General features: G+C 46.5%; 1 pseudogene; it reads right to left on the bottom strand.

Moving 5' to 3' along the window:
• Positions 1–7,851: 7,851 nt before the first annotated feature.
• Positions 7,852–9,168, bottom strand: LOC130327251 (oocyte zinc finger protein XlCOF6.1-like; annotated as a pseudogene).
• Between the last annotated feature and the right edge of the window lie 3,483 nt (positions 9,169–12,651).

Here is a 12,651-nt window from a genome sequence, read left to right as displayed (position 1 = left end):
GAAAATTAGAATGTTTAAAATTGTCATCTTCTGACCCCTATATTTTGCTGTATAAGGGCTAATTTTTTGGCGCCATGATCTGAAGTTTTTATCGGTACCACCATTTTTTTTTTATTTTTTAATGGGACGGTTTGATCGCTTCTTATAAATAATTTTAGGGTATACAAAGTGACCAAAAATACACAATTTTGGATTTTTTTTTATGTCTACGCTAATTACCATTAGGGATTATTTATTTAGGGATTATTTATATTGTGTAAAGCGAATTTTGAAATGCATTATTGTAATTTTGTAATTTGAAATAAAAAAACAAAAAAAAATAAATAATTAACATTATATTTTTATAGTTTGAACATTTATGCACGCGGCGATACCACATACCGTATTTTTCGCCGTATAAGACGCAATTTTTCTTCCCCAAAACTAGGGGGGAAAAGTTGGTGCGTCTTATACGGCGAATACCTGCGGCCATCAATGACCAGGACCCGCGGCTAATACAGAAAATCACCGATCGCGGTGATGCCCTGTATTAACCCTTCAGACGTGGCAATCAAAGCTGACCGCCGCGTCTGAAGCGAAAATAACACTAACCCGGCTGCTCAGTCGGGCTGTTCGGGACCACCGCGGTGAAATCGCGGCGTCCCGAACAGCTTACAGGACACCGGGAGGGACCTTACCTGCCTCCTCGGTGTCTGCTCTGTGCCGGGATCCCCTGCGCTCTCCTTCGACGTCATCACGTGGTCGCGCACGCCGTCCCGTCATCCAAAAGGAGAAGCGTGCGTAGCGACGTGATGGCGGCGACGGAGAGCGTGGATCCCGGGGAAGAAGACGTCCGGAGCGTCGGGGACGCGGCGACAGCGATGGAGCGTCATCCAGGGCAGCGGTGACGGGTCCGGAGCGGCGGGGAAAGGTGAGTATTACCTCCTATACCAGTGGTCTTCAACCTGCGGACCTCCAGATGTTGCAAAACTACAACTCCCAGCATGCCCGGACAGCCAACGGCTGTCCGGGCATGCTGGGAGTTGTAGTTTTGCAACATCTGGAGGTCCGCAGGTTGAAGACCACTGTTGGGTTCAGAATCTTTATTTTTTTTAGATTTTGCACCTATAAATACGAAAAATAGGAAAAATACGGTATGTTTATCTTTGTTTACATATAAATTTTTTTTTAATTGGGAAAAGGGGGTGATTCAAACTTTTATTAAGGAAGGGGTTAATTGACATTTTATTAAATTTTTTTTTTTTTTACACTATTTTAGTCCTCGTAGGGGACTATACCATAGAATACTTGGATTGCATACACTGATCAATGCTGTGCTATAGCATAGCTGTTACTCCGAGCGCTCCGGGTCCCCGCTCCTCCTCGGAGCGCTCGCTACACTCTCGCTACTGCAGCGCTCCGGTCAGATCCACTGACCCGGTGCGCTGCGATACCGCCTCCAGCCGGGATGCGATTTGCGATGCGGGTGGCGCCCGCTCGCGATGCGCACCCCGGCTCCCGTACCTGACTCGCTCTCCGTCGGTCCTGTCCCGGCGCGCGCGGCCCCGCTCCCTAGGGCGCGCGCGCGCCGGGTCTCTGCGATTTAAAGGGCCACTGCGCCGCTGATTGGCGCAGTGGTTCTAATCAGTGTGTTCACCTGTGCACTCCCTATGTATACCTCACTTCCCCTGCACTCCCTCGCCGGATCTTGTTGCCATCGTGCCAGTGAAAGCGTTTCCTTGTGTGTTCCTAGCCTGTGTTCCAGACCTCCTGCCGTTGCCCCTGACTACGATCCTTGCTGCCTGCCCCGACCTTCTGCTACGTCCGACCTTGCTCTTGTCTACTCCCTTGTACCGCGCCTATCTTCAGCAGTCAGAGAGGTTGAGCCGTTGCTAGTGGATACGACCTGGTCACTACCGCCGCAGCAAGACCATCCCGCTTTGCGGCGGGCTCTGGTGAAAACCAGTAGTGACTTAGAACCGGTCCACTAGCACGGTCCACGCCAATCCCTCTCTGGCACAGAGGATCCACCTCCTGCCAGCCGGCATCGTGACAGTAGATCCGGCCATGGATCCCGCTGAAGTTCCTCTGCCAGTTGTCGCTGACCTCACCACGGTGGTCGCCCAGCAGTCACAACAGATAGCGCAACAAGGCCAACAGCTGTCTCAACTGACCGTGATGCTACAGCAGCTACTACCACAGCTTCAGCAATCATCTCCTCCGCCAGCTCCTGCACCTCCTCCGCAGCGAGTGGCCGCTTCAGGCCTACGACTATCCTTGCCGGATAAATTTGATGGGGACTCTAAATTTTGCCGTGGCTTTCTTTCTCAATGTTCCCTGCACTTGGAGATGATGTCGGACCAGTTTCCTACTGAAAGGTCTAAGGTGGCTTTCGTAGTCAGCCTTCTGTCTGGAAAAGCTCTGTCATGGGCCACACCGCTCTGGGACCGCAATGACCCCGTCACTGCCTCTGTACACTCCTTCTTCTCGGAAATCCGAAGTGTCTTTGAGGAACCTGCCCGAGCCTCCTCTGCTGAGACTGCCCTGCTGAACCTGGTCCAGGGTAATTCTTCCGTTGGCGAGTACGCCATCCAATTCCGTACTCTTGCTTCAGAACTATCCTGGAATAATGAGGCCCTCTGCGCGACCTTTAAAAAAGGCCTATCCAGCAACATTAAAGATGTTCTGGCCGCACGAGAAATTCCTGCTAACCTACATGAACTCATTCATCTTGCCACTCGCATTGACATGCGTTTTTCCGAAAGGCGTCAGGAGCTCCGCCAGGATATGGACTTTGTTCGCACGAGGCGTTTTTTCTCCCCGGCTCCTCTCTCTTCTGGTCCCCTGCAATCCGTTCCTGTGCCTCCCGCCGTGGAGGCTATGCAGGTCGACCGGTCTCGCCTGACACCTCAAGAGAGGACACGACGCCGCATGGAGAATCTCTGCCTGTACTGTGCCAGTACCGAACACTTCCTGAAGGATTGTCCTATCCGTCCTCCCCGCCTGGAAAGACGTACGCTGACTCCGCACAAAGGTGAGACAGTCCTTGATGTCAACTCTGCTTCTCCACGTCTTACTGTGCCTGTGCGGATATCTGCCTCTACCTTCTCCTTCTCTACTATGGCCTTCTTGGATTCCGGATCTGCAGGAAATTTTATTTTGGCCTCTCTCGTCAACAGGTTCAACATCCCGATGACCAGTCTCGCCAGACCCCTCTACATCAATTGTGTTAACAATGAAAGATTGGACTGTACCATTCGTTTCCGCACGGAGCCCCTCCTAATGTGCATCGGACCTCATCACGAGAAAATTGAGTTTTTGGTCTTCCCCAATTGCACTTCCGAAATTCTCCTTGGACTACCCTGGCTTCAACACCATTCCCCAACCCTGGATTGGTCCACTGGGGAGATCAAGAGTTGGGGCCCCGCTTGTTTCAAGGACTGCCTTAAACCGGTTCCCAGTACTCCTTGCCGTGACTCTGTGGTTCCCCCTGTAACCGGTCTCCCTAAGGCCTATATGGACTTTGCGGATGTTTTTTGCAAAAAACAAGCTGAGACTCTACCTCCTCACAGGCCTTATGACTGTCCTATTGACCTCCTCCCGGGCACTACTCCACCCCGGGGCAGAATTTATCCTCTCTCTGCCCCAGAGACTCTTGCTATGTCTGAGTACATCCAGGAAAATTTAAAAAAGGGCTTTATCCGCAAATCCTCCTCTCCTGCCGGAGCTGGATTTTTCTTTGTGTCCAAAAAAGATGGCTCCCTACGTCCTTGCATTGACTACCGCGGTCTTAATAAAATCACGGTAGAGAACCGCTACCCCCTACCTCTCATCTCTGAACTCTTTGATCGCCTCCAAGGTGCCCACATCTTTACCAAACTGGACTTAAGAGGTGCTTATAATCTCATCCGCATCAGAGAGGGGGATGAATGGAAAACGGCATTTAACACTAGAGATGGACACTTTGAGTATCTGGTCATGCCCTTTGGCCTGTGCAACGCCCCTGCCGTCTTCCAAGACTTTGTTAACGAAATTTTTCGTGATCTCTTGTATTCCTGTGTTGTTGTATATCTGGACGATATCCTGATTTTTTCTGCCAATCTAGAAGAACACCGCCAGCATGTCCGCATGGTTCTTCAGAGACTTCGTGACAATCAACTTTATGCCAAAATGGAGAAATGTCTGTTTGAATGTCAATCTCTTCCTTTCCTAGGATACTTGGTCTCTAGCCAGGGACTACAAATGGACCCAGACAAACTCTCGGCCGTCTTAGATTGGCCACGCCCCTCCGGACTCCGTGCTATCCAACGTTTTTTGGGGTTCGCCAATTATTACAGACAATTTATTCCACATTTTTCCACCATTGTGGCTCCTATCGTGGCTTTAACCAAAAAGAATGCCAATCCTAAGTCATGGCCTCCTCAAGCGGAAGACGCCTTTAAACAGCTCAAGTCTGCCTTTTCTTCGGCTCCCGTGCTCTCCAGACCTGACCCATCTAAACCCTTCCTATTGGAGGTTGATGCCTCCGCAGTAGGAGCTGGAGCGGTCCTTCTACAAAAAAATTCTTCCGGGCATGCTGTTACTTGTGGTTTTTTTCTAGGACCTTCTCTCCGGCGGAGAGGAACTACTCCATCGGGGATCGAGAGCTTCTAGCCATTAAATTAGCACTTGAGGAATGGAGGCATCTGCTGGAGGGATCAAGATTTCCAGTTATTATTTACACCGATCACAAGAACCTCTCCTATCTCCAGTCTGCCCAACGGCTCAATCCTCGCCAGGCCAGGTGGTCTCTGTTCTTTGCCCGATTTAATTTTGAAATTCACTTTCGGCCTGCCGATAAGAACATTAGGGCCGATGCTCTCTCTCGTTCCTCGGATGCCTCGGAAGTAGAGCTCTCTCCGCAACACATCATTCCTCCTGACTGCCTGATTTCCACTTCTCCAGCCTCCATCAGGCAAACTCCTCCAGGGAAGACCTTCGTCTCTCCACGCCAACGCCTCGGAATCCTCAAATGGGGTCACTCCTCCCATCTCGCAGGTCATGCGGGCATCAAGAAATCCTTGCAACTCATCTCTCGTTTCTATTGGTGGCCGACTCTGGAGACGGATGTTGTGGATTTTGTGCGAGCCTGCACTGTCTGTGCCCGGGATAAGACTCCTCGCCAGAAGCCCGCTGGTCTTCTTCATCCTCTGCCTGTCCCCGAACAGCCTTGGTCTCTGATTGGTATGGACTTTATTACAGACATACCCTCATCCCGTGGCAACACTGTTGTTTGGGTGGTCGTTGATCGATTTTCCAAGATGGCACATTTCATTCCTCTTCCTGGTCTCCCTTCAGCGCCTCAGTTGGCAAAACAATTTTTTGTACACATTTTTCGTCTTCACGGGTTGCCCACGCAGATCGTCTCGGATAGAGGCGTCCAATTCGTGTCAAAATTCTGGAGGGCTCTCTGTAAACAACTCAAGATTAAATTAAACTTTTCTTCTGCATATCATCCTCAATCCAATGGGCAAGTAGAAAGAATTAACCAGGTCCTGGGTGATTATTTACGGCATTTTGTTTCCTCCCGCCAGGATGACTGGGCAGATCTTCTACCATGGGCCGAATTCTCGTATAACTTCAGAGTCTCTGAATCTTCCTCCAAATCCCCATTTTTCGTGGTGTACGGCCGTCACCCTCTTCCCCCCCTCCCTACTCCCTTGCCCTCTGGTTTGCCCGCTGTGGATGAAATAACTCGTGATCTTTCCACCATATGGAAAGAGACCCAAAATTCTCTCTTACAGGCTTCATCTCGCATGAAAAAGTTTGCTGATAAGAAAAGAAGAGCTCCCCCCATTTTTTCTCCTGGAGACAAGGTATGGCTCTCCGCTAAATATGTCCGCTTCCGTGTCCCTAGCTACAAACTGGGTCCACGCTATCTTGGTCCTTTCAAAATTTTGTGCCAGATTAATCCTGTCTCTTACAAACTTCTTCTTCCTCCTTCTCTTCGTATTCCTAATGCCTTTCACGTTTCTCTTCTTAAACCACTTATCATCAACCGTTTCTCTCCCAAACTTGTTTCTCCCACTCCTGTTTCCGGCTCCTCGGACATCTTCTCCGTAAAGGAGATACTGGCCTCCAAGAAGGTCAGAGGGAAAACTTTTTTTTTAGTCGATTGGGAGGGTTGTGGGCCTGAAGAGAGATCCTGAGGACAATATCCTAGACAAAAGTCTGCTCCTCAGGTTCTCAGGCTCTAAGAAGAGGGGGAGACCCAAGGGGGGGGGGTACTGTTACGCCGAGCGCTCCGGGTCCCCGCTCCTCCCCGGAGCGCTCTCTACACTCTCGCTACTGCAGCGCTCCGGTCAGATCCACTGACCCGGTGCGCTGCGATACCGCCTCCAGCCGGGATGCGATTTGCGATGCGGGTGGCGCCCGCTCGCGATGCGCACCCCGGCTCCCGTACCTGACTCGCTCTCCGTCGGTCCTGTCCCGGCGCGCGCGGCCCCGCTCCCTAGGGCGCGCGCGCGCCGGGTCTCTGCGATTTAAAGGGCCACTGCGCCGCTGATTGGCGCAGTGGTTCTAATTAGTGTGTTCACCTGTGCACTCCCTATTTATACCTCACTTCCCCTGCACTCCCTCGCCGGATCTTGTTGCCATTGTGCCAGTGAAAGCGTTTCCTTGTGTGTTCCTAGCCTGTGTTCCAGACCTCCTGCCGTTGCCCCTGACTACGATCCTTGCTGCCTGCCCCGACCTTCTGCTACGTCCGACCTTGCTTCTGTCTACTCCCTTGTACCGCGCCTATCTTCAGCAGTCAGAGAGGTTGAGCCGTTGCTAGTGGATACGACCTGGTCACTACCGCCGCAGCAAGACCATCCCGCTTTGCGGCGGGCTCTGGTGAAAACCAGTAGTGACTTAGAACCGGTCCACTAGCACGGTCCACGCCAATCCCTCTCTGGCACAGAGGATCCACCTCCTGCCAGCCGGCATCGTGACAATAGCGTTGATCAGTGTTATCTGTGCTCCATTGCTCCAGCCTGCATGGCTGGCTGGGAGCATAGAGCCACAGATCGGACGGCGAGGAGGCAGGTAAGGACCCTCCCGCCGTCCTCTCAGCTGATCAGGACATCGCAGTTTTACCGCGATGGCCCCGATCAGCTCCGCTGAGCTGCCGGGATCATTTTAGATGCCGCAATCAACTTTGATCGAGGCGTTTAATAGGTTAATGCCGGACATCACCGCGATCGGTGATGTCCGGCTATAGACACGGGTCCCAGGGGCAGATGGCCGCCGGGGCCGACCCGCTATGACCCGCGCTCAGCTCCTCAGTGTGCATCACAGAAAGGGAGCGGGACAGGTAGGCCCTCCGCCCTTGTAAATAGAAGCAGAAGGCACTGTTGTGTATAGTTATGACGTTTATTATCTGTAATGATCAGTGTAAGTCAACTGTGGCTGGAATATAGGGAGCTCCCTCTCTAACACTAATAGACGCTGCAGTCAAACTAACGGCAGCATTAGGGTTAACTCAGGATCGGACGCAGCTCCTCCCATCATTTCACAGACTGAAGCACCAAAGGGGGGGGGGGAGTAAGAGACCCCGTAACTCTGTCACTACTATTGGTCTGTCAGTACTGCCGGGCAGGGGAGGCTGCGAGTGGTCCTTGGCCGGCTTCAGGGAGGGCCGACTGTGCTGCACAGCTGAGCTCACTAAACTGTCACAGCGCTCAGCGGCACTGCGACACTTTATTTCAATCAGGCCCATGTATGTAGTGTTGCAGCAGGTCAGCATTTTTTTTTATCAGGTACTTGTAACCGATGTTACAGGAAGGGGTTAAAGTGAATTTTTTGAGTTTTAAAATCTGATTTCAGGTAAAACAATTTTCTGCACATGGAACATCATTGTGGATTTTTCCCTATGTGACAACTCTGATGTCTCCTTAGTTTTCCTACAGTAATAAAACATTTCCCACATTCTGAACATGAAAATGGCTTCTCTCCTGAGTGAATTCTCTCATGTGACACAATATGTGACTTGTTTGTAAAACATTTCCCGCATTCTGAACATGAATGTGGCTTTTCTCCTGAGTGAATTCTCTCATGTGACACAAGATTTGACTTTTTTGTAAAACATTTCCTGCATTCTGAACATGAATATGGCTTCTCTCCTGTGTGAATTCTCTCATGTGACACAAGATCTGATTTACCTCTAAAACATTTCCCACACTCTGAGCATGAAAATGGCTTCTCTCCTGTGTGTATTCTCTCGTGTGACACAAGATCTGATTTACCTCTAAAACATTTCCCGCATTCTGAACATGAATATGGCTTTTCTCCCGAGTGAATTCTCTTGTGATGAACCAAATTTGAGTACATTGTAAAACATTTTCCACATTCTGAACATGAATATGGCTTCTCCCCTGTGTGAATTCTTTCATGTATAACAAGCTCTGATTTACTTTTAAAACATTTCCCACATTCTAAACATGAATACGGCTTCTCTCCTGTGTGAATTTGTTCATGTTTAACAAGAACTGCTTTCTCATGAAAACATTTCCCACATTCTGAACATGAATACGGCTTCACTCCTGTGTGAATTTGCTCATGTTTAACAAGATTTGATTTACTATAAAAATGTTTCCCACATTCTGAGCATTAAAATGGCTTCTCCCCTGTGTGAATTCTTTCATGTTTAACAAGCTCTGTTTTTCCTATAAAAAAAATTCCCACATTCTGAACATGAACATGGCTTCTCCCCTGTGTGAATTCTTTCATGTATAACAAGCTCTGATTTACTTTTAAAACATTTCCCACATTCAGAACATGAATATGGCTTCTCTCCGGCGTGAATTCGCTCATGTCTAACAAGACATGATTTACTTATAAAACATTTCCCACATTCTGAACATGAATATGGCTTCTCCCCTGTGTGAATTCTCCTGTGTCTAAAAAGATGTGATCTTTTACTAAAATCTTTGCCACATTCATCACATTGAATCCTTTCCCCTCCTTTCTGCTCTGTCCTTGTGGTAACAATGTGTGGTTGGTCAGGAGAAGGTTCCTCATGATCAGGTGGATTATTATAGGATAGATCTGGATGGACATTAGGGGTAAGGAGGTCTTCTCCTGAGGAGCGCTCCATCATATCTTCATCTTCTCCTTTATCATTCAGGGATAACATGAAGTTTCCCTCAGAATTCTTACTGGGATTTTCTGTTGAGGTAAAAACATTATTTTATTGGGCCGGAAACACATTAAATTATTTCTTCTTTTTGGGTCACTTATGGGTTTGGTTCTAAAAACTGCATCAAAACTGCCAGAAAAGCTGCATGTGTGATTCCAGCCTTACGCAGATAAATGTCCATGAGACAAAGCTGAGATGTGCGGGAGAACTCATGGACACGACAATGATCTGTATAACCTAATGGCTGCACCGTCACCACATCTCAATCTTATATATATCATCTATTCCAGGGGTACTCAACTACTTTTAGTGAGGGTCCGCTCATCCAGGTCTGTCACTGGTCCCAGCTAAGCGCTAAAGTCTGGTCTACACCTAGTGGCCGAGGGGCCATGAAGGATAAAGGTAAAATGACTGAACTCTGGAGGATGTAAATGTTCTGTTTCCTGTATTTTCTGAATACTGCCGCATACTGTACCCCTAAAAATAATACCGCTGCCTACTGTACCCCTGAAAATAACACTGCCGCATACTGTACCCCTGAAAATAACACTGCCGCATACTGTACCCCTGAAAATAACACTGCCGCATACTGTACCCCTAAAAATAACACTGCCACATACTGTACCCCTGAAAATAATACCGCCGCATACTGTACCCCTGAAAATAACACTGCCGCATACTGTACCCCTGAAAATAACACTGCCGCATACTGTACCCCTAAAAATAACACTGCCACATACTGTACCCCTGAAAATAATACCGCCGCATACTGTACCCCTGAAAATAACACTGCCACATACTGTACCCCTGAAAATAACACTGCCGCATACTGTACCCCTGAAAATAACACTGCCGCATACTGTACCCCTAAAAATAACACTGCCACATACTGTACCCCTGAAAATAATACCGCCGCATACTGTACCCCTGAAAATAACACTGCCGCATACTGTACCCCTGAAAATAACACTGCCGCATACTGTACCCCTAAAAATAACACTGCTGCATACTTTACCCCTGAAAATAACACTGCCGCATGCTGTACCCCTGAAAATAACAATGCTGCATACTGTACCCCTGAAAATAACACTGCCGCATACTGTACCCCTGAAAATAACACTGCCGCATGCTGTACCCCTGAAAATAACACTGCCGCATACTGTACCCCTGAAAATAACACTGCCGCATGCTGTACCCCTGAAAATAACACTGCCGCATGCTGTACCCCTGAAAATAACAATGCTGCATACTGTACCCCTGAAAATAACACTGCCGCATACTGTACCCCTGAAAATAACAATGCTGCATACTGTACCCCTGAAAATAATACTGTCACAGACTGTATCTCTGAAAATACTGCTGCATACTGTACCCCTAAAAATAATACTACTGCCTTCTGTACCCCTGAAAATAATACTACCGCATACTGTACCCATGGAAATAATACTGCCACAGACAATAAAATACTGCCCCAGAATGTAATAATGCGCACTGTACCCCTAAATATATAACTGCCACATATTCTAACCCTAAATATATTACTGCCACACACTGTACCCCCCTGAATATAATACTGCCATTTACTATGCCCCTGTATATATTACTGCCTCACATTGTACCCTGGTATATTTCTAATGCACAGTATATCTCTGTATATTACTACCACACACTATATATCCCTGTATATTACTACCACACACTATATATCCCTGTATATTACTACCACACACTTATATCCCTGTATATTACTACACACACTATATCCCTGTATATTACTACCACACACTATATATCTCTGTATATTACTACCACACACTATATATCCCTGTATATTACTACCACACACTATATATCCCTGTATATTACTACCACACACTATATCCCTGTATATTACTGCCACACACTATATCCCTGTATATTACTGCCACACACTATATCCCTGTATATTACTGCCACACACTATATATCCCTGTATATTACTGCCACACACTATATCCCTGTATATTACTACCACACACTATATCCTTGTATATTACTGCCACAAACTATATCCCTGTATATTACTACCACACACTATATCCCTGTATATTACTGCCATACACTATATCCCTGTATATTACTACCACACACTATATATCCCTGTATATTACTACCACACACTATATCCCTGTATATTACTATCCACACACTATATCTCTGTATATTACTACCACACACTATATACCTCTGTATATTACTGCCACACACTATATACCTCTGTATATTACTGCCACACACTATATATCCCTGTATATTACTACCACACACTATATATCCCTGTATATTACTACCACAGACACTATATATCCCTGTATATTACTACCACACACTATATACCTCTGTATATTACTGCCACACACTATATCCCTGTATATTACTGCCACACACTATATATCCCTGTATATTACTACCACACACTATATCCTGTATATTACTACCACACACTATATATCCCTGTATATTACTACCACACACTAATATCCCTGTATATTACTACCACACACTATATATCCCTGTATATTACTACCACACACTATATATCCCTGTATATTACTACCACACACTATATACCTCTGTATATTACTGCCACACACTATATCCCTGTATATTACTGCCACACACTATATATCCCTGTATATTACTACCAAACACACTATATCCCTGTATATTACTACCACACACTATATATCCCTGTATAATACTACCACACACTATATCCCTGTATATTACTACCACACACTATATATCCCTGTATATTACTACCACACACTATATCCCTGTATATTACTACCACACACTAACTATATCCCTGTATATATTACTACCACACACTATATATCCCTGTATATTACTACCACACACTATATATCCCTGTATATTACTACCACACACTATATCCCTGTATATTACTACCACACACTATATCCCTGTATATTACTACCACACACTATATATCCCTGTATATTACTACCACACACTATATACCTCTGTATATTACTACCACACACTATATCCCTGTATATTACTACCACACACTATATATCCCTGTATATTACTACACACACTATATCCCTGTATATTACTACCACACACTATATATCCCTGTATATTACTACCACACACTATATCCCTGTATATTACTACCCACACACTTATATCCCTGTATATTACTACCACACACTATATCCCTGTATATTACTACCACACACTATATACCCTGTATATTACTACCACACACTATATCCCTGTATAATTACTACCACACACTATATATCCCTGTATATTACTACCACACACTATATCCCTGTATATTTACTACCACACACTATATATCCTGTATATTACTACCACACACTATATCCCTGTATATTACTACCACACACTATTATATCCCTGTATATTACTACCACACACTATATCCCTGTATATTACTACCACACACACTATAACCCTGTATATTACTACCACACACTATA

This window comes from Hyla sarda, unplaced genomic scaffold (assembly GCF_029499605.1).
Source record: "Hyla sarda isolate aHylSar1 unplaced genomic scaffold, aHylSar1.hap1 scaffold_2954, whole genome shotgun sequence".
Classification (NCBI taxonomy): domain Eukaryota; kingdom Metazoa; phylum Chordata; class Amphibia; order Anura; family Hylidae; genus Hyla; species Hyla sarda.
This window is presented reverse-complemented; position numbering and strand designations above follow the sequence as displayed.